General features: G+C 35.8%; 1 long non-coding RNA gene across 1 annotated transcript; it reads left to right on the forward strand.

Moving 5' to 3' along the window:
• The first annotated feature begins 18,360 nt into the window (after positions 1 to 18,360).
• LOC146734442 (uncharacterized) lies at positions 18,361 to 19,229 on the forward strand. Its single transcript, XR_014931507.1, has 2 exons — positions 18,361 to 18,558; positions 19,056 to 19,229. It is a non-coding gene; the product is annotated as an uncharacterized LOC146734442 (long non-coding RNA).
• The last annotated feature ends 1,047 nt before the right edge of the window (positions 19,230 to 20,276 follow it).

The raw sequence follows: 20,276 nt of genomic DNA on the forward strand, positions 1-20,276 counted from the left end.
CATATCCTGACATCCGGCGCCATCTTTGGATTGTCCTTCATACAAAAAATGCGAATAACTTCCGTTGTGTATTCACCTTCATCATTACTTTCAATCGGTTTCGTAGAAGTTGTAGTCTCACGTGGTTCCTGAGAAAACAAATACAAGCATAATGTGACAACGACTCTACATTCAAAATGATTGGTGGGCTGTAATATACATAAAGTATTCCCTTTGGAATCGCAGAGGTGATCATTGCTGCCCGAATTGCATGTATGTATGGGGGTCTAAAAAGGCTAACTCTGCGACGCGATTGTGCGACTCGCCGAATGTCGATTATTGCACTCTGCGACAGAATCACAGTGTCACTCTGCGAAGAGCACGATTCCTATTGGTTGGTTGGTCGAACAGCGCGAATCCCAATGGTCGATTTCCACCGCAGGCCTTATAAAAAATTAAGTTTTAAATGGTAAAAAAGGTACGGTAAAAAAAGTGTGTAAACACTATGTACCGGCGACATGCCGCACTGTTCGGTGATCGGCAAGCACATGGAAGACAAATTGTGGGACCAAACAAATGACACATGGTTTACGGTTTTTAGACACATCACACCGCTGGCTAGAAAAATTAAATAGTGTAACGTGCACGTTGGTTTTGGCTGCCTATTTACGGTGTAACGTTATCGCCATCTTGGACTTGTAAGGCTTCGTCCTGACGATTATGTTCATTAGCATAGGCGGCAGCTTCAAAGCGAGTGGAACGCGAAGTACTTTTCACGCGTTCTGCAACGAATGTTGTACGTCTGCTTTGACTTTGTTGAGTGCATCAAGGAAAATAATTTGCATGCAGTGAAAAAAAAAAAATCATTCACGACGTGCAACGTTTTGCCATGACAGCAATTGTTTGCAATCGTCTGCCTTCGTTTAGATCATAAACGGACTCCAAACTTGTGGTCTACGATTGATTAGCTGGTATTTTAACCAGAAATGAAATACTAGTACTTTGTAACAGTTGTGAAAAGTAAACAAAAACGGCGTTGGTTTGTGGTATGAATGTAATTATTTTTGTAACATAATTATTGAAGTCAGTATTACTGAAAAATATGGTTTATTTTTTTAAATCAACGCCAAATTTCGGTGGTCCATATTGATCTTTTAAAATGTTGCGGAGAGACCAGTGCTCAAACGCTAACACTACTACCGTACGCGTTTCGTTAATATTTGCACAATGTTTATACCATGTATATGTATACTACCGGTTATACTCTGTTGTTGACGATTCTGATAGAACGGTGACAAGCTTCCTGTCGCAAACAATGCATCTAACGTCCATTGTCAGCATTATTATCAGTCAAGACTTTGTCTGAGAAATCGTTTTATTTTCTAAGTCTATATTCTATTTTAATAACATCTTCTTACCAATACTAACGCAATGGCGATAAAAAGAAAGAAAGCAAAGACGCCAATGATAGACGAGGCAAAGAAAAATCTGCAACTCAGGGTCATATTTACTAATTTAGACTTGCCTGCAGCCTTGTTGTGATTCCGATGCAAAATTACAGGACTTTCGCGTTCACCCCTCGTTTATGCAATTTGTATTTATTTTTCAAGAATTTTTCATCAGAATCGCAACAGACTGCAAACACGTCTAGGTCATATTATGACCAACCTCGCGAGTGGTTCGAAAGGGACGATTAGGCTGAAATATTCGCATCAACGCGAGATGACGACACCGATACGTGAGACCGTTGAGGGCCGGTTATCAGACGAGGAAGTGAGTACAGAAAATCTGTTCCTCGTCGACATCGGCCAAATAAACAAAGCCATCGTTTCCGTTTATGCAGAGAGCGTGCACTCATCTAATTTTCCGTTGACACTGCCGTAGTAGTTTTCCATCTTCAGCAGTAGTTTCAATCCATTCACATAGCTTTACGTTTTCCCTCTCTTAATGATCTTAATAAAACTATATTAATTGCCTAGAAACAGTTTGACCCGCTACACGCTTTATTCGGGAATTCAAAGTGATGAATATAGTCATAATAAATTATACTTGCTAATGACAAAAAAAAAAGAAGTAACATCGTGTGAAACGTACTTCGCGCACTACTCGCTTTGAATCTGTCGCCTATACCAATGAGGGTACTCACTAAAACGAAGGACCGCGAAGGACCGAAGGACTGAGCCGAAGGACTTAAACGGGCGTAATGACTATAAACCGCTGATAAAAATAACGTTGATATACGTTGCATTTTGTCGGAGATTAATATGAGCGATAAATATAATCGTGATTACGTGGCAAATATGAGCGAAAGGCCGTGATTACGTGGCGAATATGAGCGAAGGACCGCGATTATATTATAAATAAGAGCGAAGGACCATGACTACGTGGCAAATATGAGCGAAAGACCTCGATTATATTATAAATATGAGCGAAAGGCCGTGATTACGTGGCGAATATGAGCGAAGGACCATAATTACATGGCAAATATGAGCGAAGGACCGTGATTACGTGGCAAATATAACCGAAGGACCTCGATTATATTATAAATATGAGCGAAGGACCACGATTATATTATAAATAAGAGCGAAGGACCATGATTACGTGGCAAATATGAGCGAAGGACCACGATTATATTATAAATATGAGCGAAGGACCATAATTACGTTACAAATATGAGCGAAGTACATATACCTTCATATTTAGTACTACCACGCCCTGATATCAATATGAGGAGACACAAATAACAACATTTTTACGTGTCCTTTTATTGCTCCAGTGCTAATGCTATCGTCGACTCTCTGTGATATGTGTTGTTGAATAAAAGAACATAGATTCACTCGATACACCTCAATAACAATAATCACTTTAATGTATACCATTCAATATCACGTATAAACACAAGCAGCCCGTAGGCTGAGATAGCTCTGTTGTTAGCAATGCACATTTCAATTAAAGAACAGAAGATATCATTAGAAAATGAACAATATGTATAGTATCAAAGCAATGGAACTTATTGTTTTTAACAAGGATTAAAAAATATCACGTTTCAAAGTATCAAAGACATAAAAATTGTCTGTTTCAAAAAAAAGTTGTGAGCGAAGGACCGCGATTATATTATAAATAAGAGCGAAGGACCATGACTACGTGGCAAATATGAGCGAAAGACCTCGATTATATTATAAATATGAGCGAAGGACCACGATTATATTATAAATAAGAGCGAAGGACCATGATTACATGGCAAATATGAGCGAAAGACCTCGATTGTATTATAAATATGAGCGAAGGACCACGATTATATTATAAATAAGAGCGAAGGACCATGATTACGTGGCAAATATGAGCGAAGGGCCACGATTATATTATAGATAAGAGCGAAGGACCATAATTACGTGACAAATATGAGCGAAGGACCTCGATTATATTATAAATATGAGCGAAGGACCATAAATACGTGGCAAATATGAGCGAAGGACCACGATTTTATTATAAATAAGAGCGAAGGACCATAATTACGTGACAAATATGAGTGAAGGACCGTGATTACGTGGCAAATATAAGCGAAGGACCTCGATTATATTATAAATATGAGCGAAGGACCATGATTATATTATAAATAAGAGCAAAGGACCATGATTACGTGGCAAATATGAGCGAAGGACCGTGATTACGTGGCAAATATGAGCGAAGGCCCGTGATTACGTGGCGAATATGAGCGAAGGACCGCGATTATATTGTAAATATGAGCGAAGGACCACGATTATATTATAAATAAGAGCGAAGGACCATGATTATATTATAAATAAGAGCGAAGAACCATGATTACGTGGCAAATTTGAGCGAAGGACCTCGATTATATTATAAATATGAGCGAAGGAACATAATTACGTGGCAGATATGAGCGAAGGACCACGATTATATTATAAATAAGAGGGAAGGACCATGATTATGTGGCAAATATGAGCGAAGGACCACGATTATATTATAAATATGAGCAAAGGACCATAAATACGTGGCAAATATGAGCGAAGGACCACGATTTTATTATAAATAAGAGCGAAGGACCATAATTACGTGACAAATATGAGTGAAGGACCGTGATTACGTGGCAAATATAAGCGAAGGACCTCGATTATATTATAAATATGAGCGAAGGACCATGATTATATTATAAATAAGAGCAAAGGACCATGATTACGTGGCAAATATGAGCGAAGGACCGTGATTACGTGGCAAATATGAGCGAAGGCCCGTGATTACGTGGCGAATATGAGCGAAGGACCGCGATTATATTGTAAATATGAGCGAAGGACCACGATTATATTATAAATAAGAGCGAAGGACCATGATTATATTTTAAATAAGAGCGAAGAACCATGATTACGTGGCAAATATGAGCGAAGGACCGTGATTACGTGGCAAATATAAGCGAAGGACCTCGATTATATTATAAATATGAGTGAAGGACCATAAATACGTGGCAAATATGAGCGAAGGACCTCGATTATATTATAAATATGAGCGAAGGAACATAATTACGTGGCAGATATGAGCGAAGGACCATAATTACGTGACAAATATGAGCGAAGGACCGTGATTACGTGGCAAATATGAGCGAAGGACCTCGATTACGTGATTAATACGAGCGAAGGACCACGATTATATTATAAATAAGAGCGAAGGACCATGATTACGTGGCAAATATGAGCGAAGGACCATAATTACGTGACAAATGTGAGCGAAGGACCTCGATTATATTATAAATATGAGCGAAGGACCATACATACGTGCCAAATATGAGCGAAGGACCACGATTATATTATAAATAAGAGCGAAGGACCATGATTACGTGGCAAATATGAGCGAAGGGCCACGATTATATTATAGATAAGAGCGAAGGACCATAATTACGTGACAAATATGAGCGAAAGACCTCCATTATATTATAAATATGAGCGAAGGACCATAAATACGTGGCAAATATGAGCGAAGGACCACGATTTTATTATAAATAAGAGCGAAGGACCATAATTACGTGACAAATATGAGTGAAGGACCGTGATTACGTGGCAAATATAAGCGAAGGACCTCGATTATATTATAAATATGAGCGAAGGACCACGATTATATTATAAATAAGAGCAAAGGACCATGATTACGTGGCAAATATGAGCGAAGGACCGTGATTACGTGGCAAATATGAGCGAAGGCCCGTGATTACGTGGCGAATATGAGCGAAGGACCGCGATTATATTGTAAATATGAGCGAAGGACCACGATTATATTATAAATAAGAGCGAAGGACTATGATTACGTGGCAAATATGAGCGAAGGACCGTGATTACGTGGCAAATATAAGCAAAGGACCTCGATTATATTATAAATATGAGCGAAGGACCACGATTATATTATAAATAAGAGCGAAGGACCATGATTACGTGGCAAATATGAGCGAAGGACCTCGATTACTTTATTTCGTGATAAATATAGACGAAGGACCGCGGACTGGGAAGTAATTTATCCATTGGTATGTAATAGACTGGGTATATAATTAAACTATATAGAGTAGTATTATTTCCCACTCAAATCATAAGCCACAAGATGTCAGTTTCTCTCAGCTTATCCATTTTTTGCATATGTTGTTCTTGGTCTGTGACGTGTAAATTGCCATATAGTTCCTGAAACACGTTCATAATATGATGTTCAATAGCTAATTCATTTATAAGTATGCGTTTAGTTTTGCTGTTATTTTAATACGTCTTTCCGTTTAGAGTAATTTTGTTATGTCCTTGGCTATATCTTTGCATTCGAATGAATAAATAATGACAATCAAATTCCCAAAATTTATACTTGCTATATGCACTAATAATGATTCGTTTTTCTAAAATTTCTCGGTCAACATGTCACTGATCTAAGAGCATAAGTTATTTTATATGGAATGCTGCTTGCTTCATAGTATGTTTATAATATGTATATATACAACAAAATGTGCATTTATGATTTCCCGGAAAAACGGAAAAATAATATGAGTATCTTCTTTGCAGGGAAAAGTTACTGGTTGGCGAGAAATGCGAGGTAGAATGCATTTCAGGTATTAAATACTTTCACTGAACTTCGAGCTTTAGAATTTCCAATTTCAATTCGATTGACGAATCCAATTCGTAGTATTTGATAACTCCATTGTTTCTAAATGTTGGCGTAGTAAATTACTTAACTCGAATATTTTACAACCTGTACTTTATAACTAGAAAAAATAACATAAAATGCAGAAATCATAGATCTCGTATAACTATTTGTATCTACGTATTTCTTATTCAGACAGGCAGACTGATGAAATCATAACTAATGTGTCTAAAGAACAGGTAAACATATAACATATAACATTTTGCGTTTCTATTGTCAAAACGGCGCTGTGACTGTGGGAAAGAAATTGTGAAATGGAAGTCACTTGTTTATATATACTATTATTCACAATATTTTAAAATACATCATTATCTATTATAACAGTATGTTCACATATAACTATTAATTCACGTTATTTTCCAGTTTCAATTGCTGCTTTAATACCCCACATAGACGAATTACTGGAATGTACAGGGGAGGCGAATTGTAATAGACATTTAGCTAGGCATATCAAGTATCTAAAAGAATACAATCAGAATTATAATTGCAGGACAAACAAAATCACAGTAATGTATGGAGTGAAGTATATCTCAAATAAAGTAATTATTTGTTTCTTATTTAATATAAACAGCATTTTGCATGAAGTATCGTACAATGGCTAGATAGTAACAAAACTAAATAATATCGCAAAATTGTATTGATTTCACGCGAATTGACACTGTTGTTGTTATTTAATGCGCAGAACTAATGCTTAGTGTTGATTTGTGAATTTTTGTTAATTTCAGGCCCATGACCAGCTTCTACGTCTGCTAAGGGAGAAGTTTACCAAAACCGAGTACGCTGAAGGATGTGTTTATAATTCAACACTATGTGTCGTTCATTAACATTTTCATTAGGCACAAAGAGTAGATACGATATCACATTGTTACGCATTGGTTTTTTTTCCTAATACAGTTTATATATGTATGAATTTTCACGATATTAAAACCAGGGAAAGATCAGTGTCGTTACCAGTATCGTTAACACTTGGTATTCATGTTGCTTTTGTCTACCATCCATTTTAACTGCCAAAGGTCAAGGAGGCACTACATATATGTATAAGACCTAAATTGCAGTTTTGAATGTTGATATGAATATTGATATAATTATTCTTCTTATGTTTGTTTTGCAGAATGTTTGAATGCAGCACACAGGTGTTGTGCACCAGTAAACGAGTACCTGTAATGGAAACCTACAGGCACAGTATTTTGTAAGTATTTTGTATTTTTGTGACAATAACTTTTAGTTTCGCTTTAGTTTTTAGTTTCAGCTGATCAAATAAATATGTCAGTTCTTCTATGTATACAATGACTGGTAATCAGATAATTGTTTTACTTGCCATGTTGCCATGTAATTTTCAATATTGAAAACTCTATTATTTGGCCGATTATGATCCTTAAAATCACAAATTGATCTACCTTGTCATCGCTTTAAATAACGTGATACTGTTGCGTTTTCAGTTTTGCTGGAAGGTTCCTGATGGATGTGCTGTATAAGGAAGCAGTATCTGTACTAGTTTCAACTCTTCAAAATAGTACAATACAAGAAGCTGACGAAGAGTGTACTCTAACTGAGCGTGCCTTATAATGATGTGTTATAATCGCCACGAGCAAGTATAGGTTTTGGTCAAATCTTGTAAATGGACTGTATTATTAGAAACACAAACATTCAGTATCAGTTGGTTTTATATATGTGGTTTTCAAGAAAACCAAGTGCATTTATTATTATTGTTAAGCGTTTAGTTTTATGTACTAGTAAAAAACATGATTAATGTAATAATTGTTGTAATAATTTCACTTTTTTAGCTCAGCTGTCGACTTTGTCGAGCGGAGCTCATATGAGTGATTGTCCGTCGTCGTCCACCGTCTGTGTCAACATTTTACATTTTACATTTTAAACTTTTTTTTGAAACAGACAATTTTCATTGCTTTGATACTTTGAAACGTGATATTTTTTAATCCTTGTTAAAAACAGTAAGTTCCATTGCTTTGATACTATACATATTGTTCATTTTCTAGTGATATCTTCTGTTCTTTAATTGAAATGTGCATTGCTAACAACAGAGCTATCTCAGCCTACGGGCTGCTTGTGTTTATACGTGATATTGAATGGTATACATTAAAGTGATTATTGTTATTGAGGTGTATCGAGTGAATCTATGTTCTTTTATTCAACAACACATATCACAGAGAGTCGACGATAGCATTAGCACTGGAGCAATAAAAGGACACGTAAAAATGTTGTTATTTGTGTCTCCTCATATTGATATCAGGGCGTGGTAGTACTAAATATGAAGGTATATGTACTTCGCTCATATTTGTAACGTAATTATGGTCCTTCGCTCATATTTATAATATAATCGTGGTCCTTCGCTCATATTTGCCACGTATTTATGGTCCTTCGCTCATATTTGCCACGTAATCATGGTCCTTCACTCTTATTTATAATATAATCGTGGTCCTTCGCTCATATTTATAATATAATCGAGGTCCTTCAAACATATTTAACCTAATTACAAGTTTTTGTTTATAAATTATGTCCATTACACCGGTAATAAAATGTTCAAATAGATAATTGATGTGTTAGGGTTTTGGTAACAGACCATCGGTTCTAGTTCAGCCAACCTTAAGGAGGGGAGTGGCTAATACATATCGGACCTCAAGGAGGGTCGTGCCTAACACACTTTCGGGACACAAATTTTCCGAAACTTTGCTAAATTATTTTTCGTGATTTGTGATTGGGGTATCTGAGTTTTCGAATTATATACCTCAATGGTATCGTATTTCGTCATTTTTTTCTAAAACGGCCTTAAAAGTACAGTTTAACACTACAAGAAATCACAGAGTACATATTTGTATTTTATTTTATGGAACTTTTAAATGTATCGCATATAAAATACTAAGTATGTCATATATTGCGTCGCCTTTAATGTTGAGTTTTCGGCACACTCTGTGAATGAACTTGAAGCAAATTTTCGTTGCTGTTCAATATAATCTGAACTCAGGAACAGCTGGTCATAGGTACTGATAGACAACTAAGCTAACACCACACAGTTAGTTATATTATTTGCAATTGTTTTGACCCGCACGTTTCCGAGGGTAATCGTAACCGGTAGGTCGTTCTGACAAATGCATGAAATATTTTATATGCCTGCAAAAATGTTATATACTAGTACTCGAATTGGCGGCTATTTCATTTTTGAAACTGTTTAAACTTGATAGCGTTTGTACAAGTAACTTCTTGAATTGACCTTTTTTTTTTTTTTTTTTTTTTATTCTTATACAATTAACAATACATAACAATTGACCTATGACCTCTAAATGCTCCGAGTGATAGCACGCTACTTTAACGGCAATGTGCGAAATATGTATTTACGTTTTCAAACTTTTGACTATGGAACCCGTCAATATAATATCATACTAGTACTTGCACAGAGTTTGTGACGTCAGAGATTAGACTTACGCATGTACACCTCGTCACTGTGAGCAAGTGCTAATTAATTAGCGACGACTGTGAATAAATTTTGCGCTGATTGCTACTACTACAATTGGTAAACGTAGACATCGGAAATCGCACTTTTGTTGAAGAAGCAGCATAATTTTGAAGCTATATGTTTTACCATGCAATTTATATTGACGCAGCAGGGTCCCGTACGGCTTTCCATAAAATACATATAGAGGGAGTCATTTAAATAATCATTGGATGTACAAGTCACAACTGGCTAAGTAGATTTTCTCGATGTTTAGAAGCGTAGAACACAAATTTCGAAAAAGATAAGTTGTCAATCTCTGCATTCAAAAGTTGAACAATAACATTTTTCATATGTCTGATTCGACTGATAAAATAGAGGTAAATACTTTTTTCGTTCTAAGATTTTCATAACGTGCGCATACAAGGCTTCACTTGTTTATCATATGAAGCTTTGATCCATGTTCTGTGTTACTTAGCAGACATAATCCACATTAACCATTTTTGTTGACTTGAATGAGTAACATTTTCAATAGAACAAGAAGTATTAAAGTCGTACAGATTTCAAGTTTATTGACACCAATTGTCAGTGAAATATCAGAAGGGATTCCAAGCAACATGACAACAAAGGAAATGTCTAAATTTGTTATTCCTCTTCTATAATGATTATGATTAATACATACCCAAAATGCAATATGATAATGCAAACTTCTATTTGCCAGCAAATATACTTCACCAAAATGCCACCAAATTCAACTAAATTTATTCAATTCTAATGATGCTGATATGTAACAAGAATTATAATGAATTCCCACAGTGTCCCATTGAATTCAGAGAATAGCTAGACGCGATAACATGCTCGCCTCATACATTAGTTTCCCCTTAGACTCTTCTGCTCATATAATCTGGCATTGGGGATTCATTATTGTTAAAATAATAGTGTCAAATCGCCAGTTGTACCAGTAATGACTAAAATACCATTACGAAGACCGACATAAAGAGAACCACAACTGATTTGATTCTTGCTATCCAAATACAAAACTGTATGTGTTTAGTAGTTGCTTGTAAACCACATCTGTAGCGCAATGACACGACATAAGGTGCTTCCAATAAGCGGTCGCGGTTTGCAATAAGCGGCTGGGTGAAATGAGTACTGTATGCTGAAAAAATGATATGAAGTGTTATGAGGACTACATACGGATGTCATGGAAAATTGGGAAGTTTTGGATATTAGTTACCGGTATAAGTTATCAATATTTCAAAATGGTTGGATTATTTTGCATATTCTTGAAAACACATCTTTCTTTATCCATAAAAACTTTAAATATGAATGACTTGCAAGTCTGTGAATCATCAAACAATATTTTTATATGATATTTACTGTGATAATTTTTTTCAACATTTTAATGGTAGCAAATTACCGTCACAAACTTGCCAGTGATTTTTTGTTTGACAGTGTTTAACAGTGCAACTGATATGAAATAAATATTCAAGTGAGTGCTGAGTTAAACTGAATACACTGAAAGAAAAATCAAACTATTTTTTTTAATTTTGTGCCAGGCGACAGTTCCGGATATTGAATGTCACTGTTGTCTCTCCTGACTATTTTTCTATATGTACAAATTGCAAGTGCTAGTGCTGACTGACACATAGTGCATTTTTGGCACAGAAGTCATATTCATGTTTGGGACTACATGACAGGGCTGTGTGACTATCTCTCTATCAAATGGCAATTTTAATGCGCTATCCTGGCGTCAACCAGGCTCGGTCGAACACAAGCACCTGCGGAGCTTAACCAAGGTTCCTCCAAAGACGCATTCGTTAGTGAATGAATCTCGGCCTGTGGAGTGTATGTGGCACACTCACCCAGGGTAAGGGTCGACCGTTTTGATGTTCAGCCTAAGGTAAGATTTTAACTTGGGTCTACCGCGAGTCTGATGCGACAATCACTAGGCTACCAGTGACCAGTTCAAATCTAATAAAATGACTGGAATATGATCTTTAAAACATAAGATATTAAAAGCTATGTTACAAAGCAGAATAGTTCGTCAAGATCGTAAACGGAAATACTTCGTCAAGATTGTAAACGGAAATACTTCGTCAAGATCGTAAACGGAAATACTTCGTCAAGATCGTAAACGGAAATACTTCGTCAAAATCGAAAACGGGTGGCAATGATGTACGATGTGTTGTTGAGGTCACCATTTAAAAATTTCATCGCATTGTCGTTCTTTTCCATGTATTTTTCATCAATTTAGATCTGTAGCGAACAAAGACTTAGATCAAAAACATTTCACATATAATATGAAAATGTGCAAAGTGTTGTATAAAAATGTCGACAGTAAACATTGTGGCATGATATTATAAGGGATTAACATTGCAGTGACTCCAAGAATATTAATGTATCATTCCTATTGTATATGGCACCTGTCTGTCTGAAAGTACAACGTGATTTGAATCTGATTCAGAACTAAAATTACGGCGCAGCTGCTGTCGAACCTGAAATATCTCTTCCCAAGTGTGAAACAAATGATTTTAAAACAACAAATTATAACATGGCGTCTGAAGAAGACAGACTTATCGCTTTGAATATATAGCGTTCTAAAATTACATGCCATATTGGTAGATGTAATACATTTCAGAACAACTGTGATTGGTTATATGACGGTTCATCATTCAGAATATGCTAATTCTCTCAAAACGGAGGTGTCGTCACCTGCGCATGCGTCAGATGGCCATAGCGTGTCATTGTTTACAAACAAGTGTCTACCCATGAGCCTTTGCGTTATTAGCGTGTGTTGCTTGGGACTCAATTCCCGCGCGTGCGCAGGTAACGACCCTCCCTCTTTAAACAGCTGTTTAAAGAACATTATTTTTCATTGACGGAAGACTACAAATCTGTGGGAGTTTTTAAAAAGAGTAAGTTCAAGTTTATGAATGGAAGAATGGGACCGCGTATGAACTGCAGTGCAACAGATGACTTTATTGACCGAACTGCTGATAAGACGTTTCGTTGGCCTTAAAGCGGGCGAGTCGCCACCTGCGCATGCGTTAGATGGTCATAGCGTGACATTGTTTACAAACAAGCGTCTGCCCATGAGCCTTTGCGTTTTTAGCGTGCGTTGTTATTGTCGCTTGGAACTCAATTCCCGCGCGTGCGCCGGTAACGACCCTCCCGCTTTAATATTAGTTATAATGGATATGACCTTGTACATGTTAAACGAAAAGAAAAACGAGCTGTTTGGTCATTATGATTCAACGAGCTTGTCAATTGGGTGAAATTAAATCAATCTCATTGGCTGACTAATTCTCAGTCAGAATCCTAAATTGTTATCAAGCTCAGTTATTTTCCGACACAATATGCTAATATTCTTTAACGAGAGGTTATGACGTAAAGTGAAATTATTACGCCGGCATCACGTATATTCGGTCTTGGCACCCACTCTGTCTATTGTACTTATTTGAAGACTGTAAACACTTGTTATCATACTAAACTGGTCACCAAATTTAACAACTTTTTCTGTGGTTTACACTCAAATCTACATGAGCAATGGCAAGCCTCAATAGGTTTCGCTGCCCCTTTTATTATAGCCTCATTTTGATGTTGTGAGTTATGAATGCGAGGTCCATTGCATCATTATCAACAGGGTGTTCGTTCTCAGCAGGGAGCTGTAATTACAGCTCCCTGTTATCAGTAAACCGAATAACGTGATTTTTCATAGTACCGTGTTTTGGTTGATTTAATTTAAATATAACTGGCATATTAATCGACAATGGATCTCTACTACACCACGGTCATTTTAGTAACCATGACTACACACATCCAAGTCGTTATGATTGATCACATAGGGACTAAGTGTCAACGAGTTGCCAGATCGTTCTAATCAAACGTCCGTCAAGTAAAAAAAAGTGTTGTTATTTTATCTCAACAAAAATCCTGTCTTGAATGTTGATAGCCATCCCCTGGGGCGGATCAGAATGAACTACGTATTGTACATACTTAATTCATTTATGTACAGTACACTGACATCAATGCCTGAAACATAATTCAACCATAACTGGCAGGATGTAAAACAGGCACACATCCATATATTTGAAAGCAGGAGGGCCGTTACCTGCGCACGCGCGGGAATTGAGTCCCAAGCGACGATAACAACACACGCTAACTGAAAAACGTACGCTATGGCCATCTGACGCATGCGCAGATGACGACTCCCGCGTTTTAATATAGAATCTAGATGCCATGACACTTTATATTGATCGCGCTGATAGAAGGCCGGGTTAATTGCGACATAATTATATTTTAAGTTAAAAAGGATAAATATACAATTTCTAATTTTAGGTGTAAGTAAAAATGTGGCTAATATACCCGTGACTTGAAGTCATTTCAGGAAAGGTATCAGTTAATCATCATACTGTAATAAACCTTTCGAAGATTGCCGGAACTCGTCCAGAGGAAATGAAACAACGGTTCTCAGACACAGAATGATTTGTTTCCGCTAAAACGTTTGGGAGAGGTAATTACCTTTCAGGATTTAGCGTTAATTTTCAAGTTCGGGCAAAATAATAAGTATGATATTGTTTATCTATTCCAATAAGATATTTCGAACTTTGATCAATATATGTTATCGGATAAAAACAATTTCGAAATATAACATTTTTACAAAATGAGACAGAAATTGACAATTTATGTAGTGCGTTTTACTAAACACAAAATATAGTATTACATACCAGTAGTTACATGAAATAGGTTTTATGATAGAGGTAAAAGGGTTATTTAGAAATTTATTTACACATTTGTCAACAGTATATGTAAACGTTCTTATTTACTGGGAATCTATTTTTGGAAACATTCGCATAAGAAAACATATAATTTTACGCCCAATGTTTTAGATATATACGACGAGATATAATAGTAACAATATTGTATATTATTCAACTGCCTTATGTAATAATTTATTTTATTTTAACTTGGGATGACGTAATTATAAAAATATGTTTCGTACATTCCATTTATGGAAATACATTTATGGAAATACTGTTAATAATGTATTACTTCTAATTAGTATCTCAGTGAAACGCGATACATAATTAATTGCATGTTGTCTGCAGACTAATTTGCAAGGGTCGCGAAGACTGTCACGTGTTTGCCAGAGTGTCACGTGAGTACGCCCTAGACGATTGAATCAATATTGAAAACATATATATAACATTTCATTTTTCAGATTAAATGTGGGGACTTTTAAGATTTCAACGGAAATTACAGTGGCGAAGGCCTCTAATGTTTTGACAAGACTTGGGGCTAACAAGACTTGGGTGAAACATAAAACAACATGTTTGCCTTTCTCTGTCCTAGATGAATTTGAAACTCGGAGCCTTCCCAATTATAGATTCGAATCATGTTAACCAATTTCGACGCTGCCTGTCTAGGCTTTCCATAAAAACACACTATGACGTTGCCTATCTGGGCTTTCCCGAAGTCTTCATAAAATAAAATAAATTAAAATAAAATAAAATAAAATAAAATAAAATAAAATAAAATAAAATAAAATAAAATAAAATAAAATAAAATAAAACAAAATAAAATAAAATAAAATAAAATAAAATAAAATAAAATAAAATAAAATAAAATAAAAATAAAATAAAACACCACGACATATTGGGCTTTCCCGACGCCTCCATAATAAAAACAGCAATCTCAATGATCATTTGAGCTTCCTCTGTTTTTTTCTTGATGTCAAACAGTTCTAATTTCACCATACATTATTAATAAAGCCTCAGTCCCATGAGCACTCAAACGAATACAACAGAGATCTGACACCCTGTATTTAAATGTCGAACGTTTATTCCTTAAAAATGACCGAAAAATATTATTTGAAGGAGACTGCATGCACGCCCCGTTTATACAATACTAGTACTCCATTAGTGTTACGTTAACTGCCTATTACGTAGGCGAGTTTGATTTAATCTGGGGTGACAATAGTCCCTCTGTCACTCAGTTAACACAAAGAAATAAACAGGTACAATACATTTCTGTATCTGTTTTTATTCAGTAAACAGGTCCTCCACCAATCATGTTCATGTGTTTCCAATTTATATCATTCTCGGTTTTATATTCCATATTTTGAATATTCTAGATGAATGATTCAATTTTTTAAAAACTCGGTTTTCCATTTCTTTATTTAAATAAATCAGACATATATTTTTTGCAATACGAGACAGCCGGGTATCCTCAGCAAAAAGACTAAAATGTCGTACAGCCATTAAGAGGGTCAAACATTAGAAATCATAGGGGGGTGGAAGATCATTACCAGTACATTATTTTCGACATGTCATGCCTGAACATTATTTTTCTGCAATGTGATAATATGTTTTCCTTGAAAAACCTTGTATGCATTTTTTTCTCCCAGTGTCAAGCTTGCAATTTGTTTTCAACAAAGCTTCCAGTCACCCCTCCATGATGCAAATGACCGACCCCTTACCCAGCATTCTGCGCGCGTGAGTTGACACATTTCGCCTGACAATCTGACTGTGTTAACAATTCATGCTATTGCGGGTTTATTGTCACCCGTAGCTACAACATCATAACAATAATTTTAAAATAACGAAAATAAGCCAGAATACGGTCAATTTTATTTATTTAGCGATGACAGCGTACAGTGATATCGTACAGTCGTCTGGTTTACCTGCCTGTGGCGTTTATAATAAACAACATTTAAAAGGGCGTTGTTTCTAAAAGGGTAAAATATTCAACCATAATTATATTCTTTTTTAAGCGATATGGTGTTTGTAGTCGGTTATTAACGATGCTTTGCAAAGAGTCGTATACCATAGGGTTTATTACAGATCATATTTTCACGTAATTTGAAAAGAAGATAACGATCAAGAAGATAAAAAACTCGAACTTGAAAAACATACAGCCTGAAGGGTTTTGAGTTAAATACGAAATTACAATCGTTCATACTCCAAATATAAATAGCATTTTTTCATAAAAATAATCTTTTTCGTGATTTTCACACACAAAAAACAACAACACAACAACAAACACTTACCCTTTGCACGTCATCGTAATTTACGAATCTGCTTTCTTCGAGTGATTTACGGCGGCACTCACGTCTGCTAAAGAGTCGTCTCAAACACGACATCGATCCTTCCGCGCGTTAGCTGGATACTAAATACTCTACAAATGCTTAAACCTCTAGTAATCAGACACGAGTTGGTGATGTCATCGCTTCGAACGATGTGAATGAAGGAACGTATGAATGAATAAACATTACCGCTAACTGTCGTCTGTATTTTATTCATCATGATCGTGAATGATGTTTTACTTCCGGGGGTCATAACCCCAGTAGTATTACATTACAGTTATCGCCAGCTGCTTACACACGAATCACTAGCACATTATTTGCATGATCATCGTCGAGTAGCATCGCTTTCCCTTCTAAACAAAAACTGATAGCCTCAGCCAACAGCGCCGTCAAATCAATACTGTGCCAGAATTCCGACGGATTAATTGATATGTATTTATTTATTTATTTATTTATTTATTTATTTATTTATTTATTTATTTATTTATTTATTTATTTATTTATTTATTTATTTATTTATTGCTTCCCTTTTGTAACTCACTCACTAAGGGCTCACTATGTAAATTAGGAGCTGCACCAAATAAACAATACATTTCACTCAAAGACTTATGGATAAAAAACTTTTGATAGACAAAAAGAAATTAAGTTACATGAACTAAGATAACAAAATATAACAACAACAAAAAACATCTAAAAGTAGCAACAACAACAAAAAACAAGAAAACTAAAATATAAGAAGTACACTGGAAAAATATTAAATATTATCTGTATACCTCTTTCTACTGTCCATGGCATCAACTAAGAATTTTTTTGTAAAAGTATCAATTTCGTCACACAGGACTGAATTATACTACCTTGTACTGTCACCCAGGATTAAACATAGCACTTCTTTGTTTGCTATGAAGTCTTTATGTAAATTTATTTCATTTTTGTTACATAGGAGCATTTCAATCCCTTCCAATCCCTATGTATTAGTATAACACCAGTTATCTTGTTTTCGCGGGGTCTGTTGAAGGTTCACATTTTTTTTACTTAAAGCGGAGAAATCGTCACCTACAACTGCGACAGACGGCCATAGCGTTTCGTTATTTAGAAATCACCATCGTGTCTCGTATTTGAAAAATGTGTTATATTGGGCACCACGTCATTTTTGGCGAATGTGATATCTGGTTCAAGTTACCCCAGGCATACCCCAGGGCTCTATTCTGGGTCCCGACTGTTTCATAATGCCCATCAACGATAACGTGAGCTTGTCATAGTGTTCTATACATGATGACGAAGCAATATTCAGAAATATTATCAATAATTGTGACTCTTTCACTTTGCATAACGATTTAAACAGAGTACATGAGTGGTGGGTGGTGGGTGGTGGGTGTAAAGCACGGCTTTCAAAGTTGAAGCAGGGGAATCGTCACCTGCGCATGCGTCAGATGACCATAGCGTGTCATTGTTAACAAACAAGCGTCTATCCGTGAATCTTAGCGTTTTAGCGTGTGTTGTTATCGTCGATTGCAATCTGATTAAAATCTGATGTAGTGTACGGGCTTTAATTATTTTGGCTATAAACTTATTATAATTTTATTTTTTATTACTTTTGTTATTAATGCCCTTTTATTTTATTATTTTACTTTGATTTTGATTTTGTGATTTTTTTTTTAATTCCGCCCTACCTACATCTGACCCGATGCCTATGTAACGAGATTTCAACGAGACCCACTATCGACGATTTTAGTCAACGAATCACAGACCTCCTTCTATAGCGCACATGATGACGTCACCGGGCACAGTCAGGTTGCAAACAGACTCAAATAAAATGGCGGATTATACCGACGTTAGCGACCGAGAATGACACGGCTTTTCGGTAAGTTTATCATTGTCAAATGCAACGAAAGTCATTTTTATGTTAATATTGTGGCTCGAATGGTTCGACTTTAGATCGTTATTTTGCATAGTTATTCTGGGAGTGACGATTTTGTTTCCACCGGTTCGACCGAACACCAGTGTCTTTTTTCCAGTCGCCTGCCCTGGAGACGGGTGATGTTTTGTTGACGATCGGGCCAAAATCGTCTACGGTATTGAAGCCGTCGCTGTAAATATTCATCAAATTGTATCAACATTTTGTACATTATATAATAACTCTTTATTAAAGTAATTGAGCTGATTTGGACTGGAATAAAATATTTTTTTATTTGGAACACATCGAAATTGATCAGGAAATATTATTTTGCTCCAATTTTCTGCGTCGATGCCGTGGGCCGGTGACCGTTATACAATTTAAAATCAGTTTGCATTGTTTTCTATAGCTGTTTACAGTGTTCTAATCATTACCATTTACATATTTCTTTGCTTCTATTCTAGATAATTATGCTCAGTGATGTAAAATTGAAGCGATGACTGAATGAACGAACCTTGGCTGGCAAAGATGTATCTGGAAGTGTACACATTTGTTGGAAGTGAAAAAAATATTCAATGTAATGACAACAATTTTAAAATGCTGTGGAATTTCTTTTGAAAATAAAAATATACTAGCAATTTTCTATTAATGGTTTATTCAAGTGGGCAAAATATAATGTACAGAAAGATTGTCCGTATACACTGAAAAGTAAGCAACCGATAGCCTGTATAAAAGGGGGGCTGTGATTGGCTGTTACTTACGTGAGATTTGAACGGGACTTACATAGGCGTCGGATCAGACGTAGGTAGGGCGGAATTAAAAAAATCAAAATCAAAGTAAAATAATAAAATAAAAGGGCATTAATAACAAAAGTAATAAAAAATAAAATTAAAATAAGTTTATAGCTAAAATAATTAAAGCCCGTACACTACATCAGATTTTAATCAGATTGCGTCGATTGAGACTCAATTCCCGCGCGTGCGCAGGTGACGACCCTCCCGCTTTAAATCAGAATAAATGTAATATGATAAGCTTCATTAAGAAACGTGCAACAATTCCTCACAAGTACAAAATTGGCGGCAATAATATTGAACGTGTTGCTCAAGTAAAACACCTCGGGGTCATCCTCACTGTTTAATTAAAGAAAATTCGGCCGCCCACATTAAATGCAGTTGTAACAAATGTTACAGACAAACCTAGCATTGTACTTGCGTTGTGCTTATCAGAAACGTGAAAATGTTTAAAATATTGTAAATACTGCGAAGTTTGTATTTATCGTACTTTATAAACATATTATCATTCTTTACTTTATATGTTTTCAAATATTTGTACATAAAATCAGAGGTCAATGAACTGAATAAAGTCTAAGTATACTACTAAGCGAGTATCATCATGGGTAAAAGTTTAAAGCGCGTTAGTCGTCGCGCTGCGCATGTGCCACATTTGTGTTGATAAACATTGATTTTCCCACAATCCAATGCGCTCTTCAAATGGAAATCACAAGTATGAGGTTTGACCTTGGCGCGACTTGCACTGATTACCGCCGGTGACTCCTTCGATACCTTCCAATAACATGAAAATTATTTATTTAAAGCTTGGAAACGTCTCAGTTCGTACTCGTTAATCTGCGCGACAGTCAAATTCGCCATCTTTGTTTATATGAGACCATGGAACTATAAACCACT

Source organism: Saccoglossus kowalevskii, chromosome 14, assembly GCF_978046115.1.
Source record: "Saccoglossus kowalevskii chromosome 14, keSacKowa6.1, whole genome shotgun sequence".
In the NCBI taxonomy this organism is placed as follows: domain Eukaryota; kingdom Metazoa; phylum Hemichordata; class Enteropneusta; family Harrimaniidae; genus Saccoglossus; species Saccoglossus kowalevskii.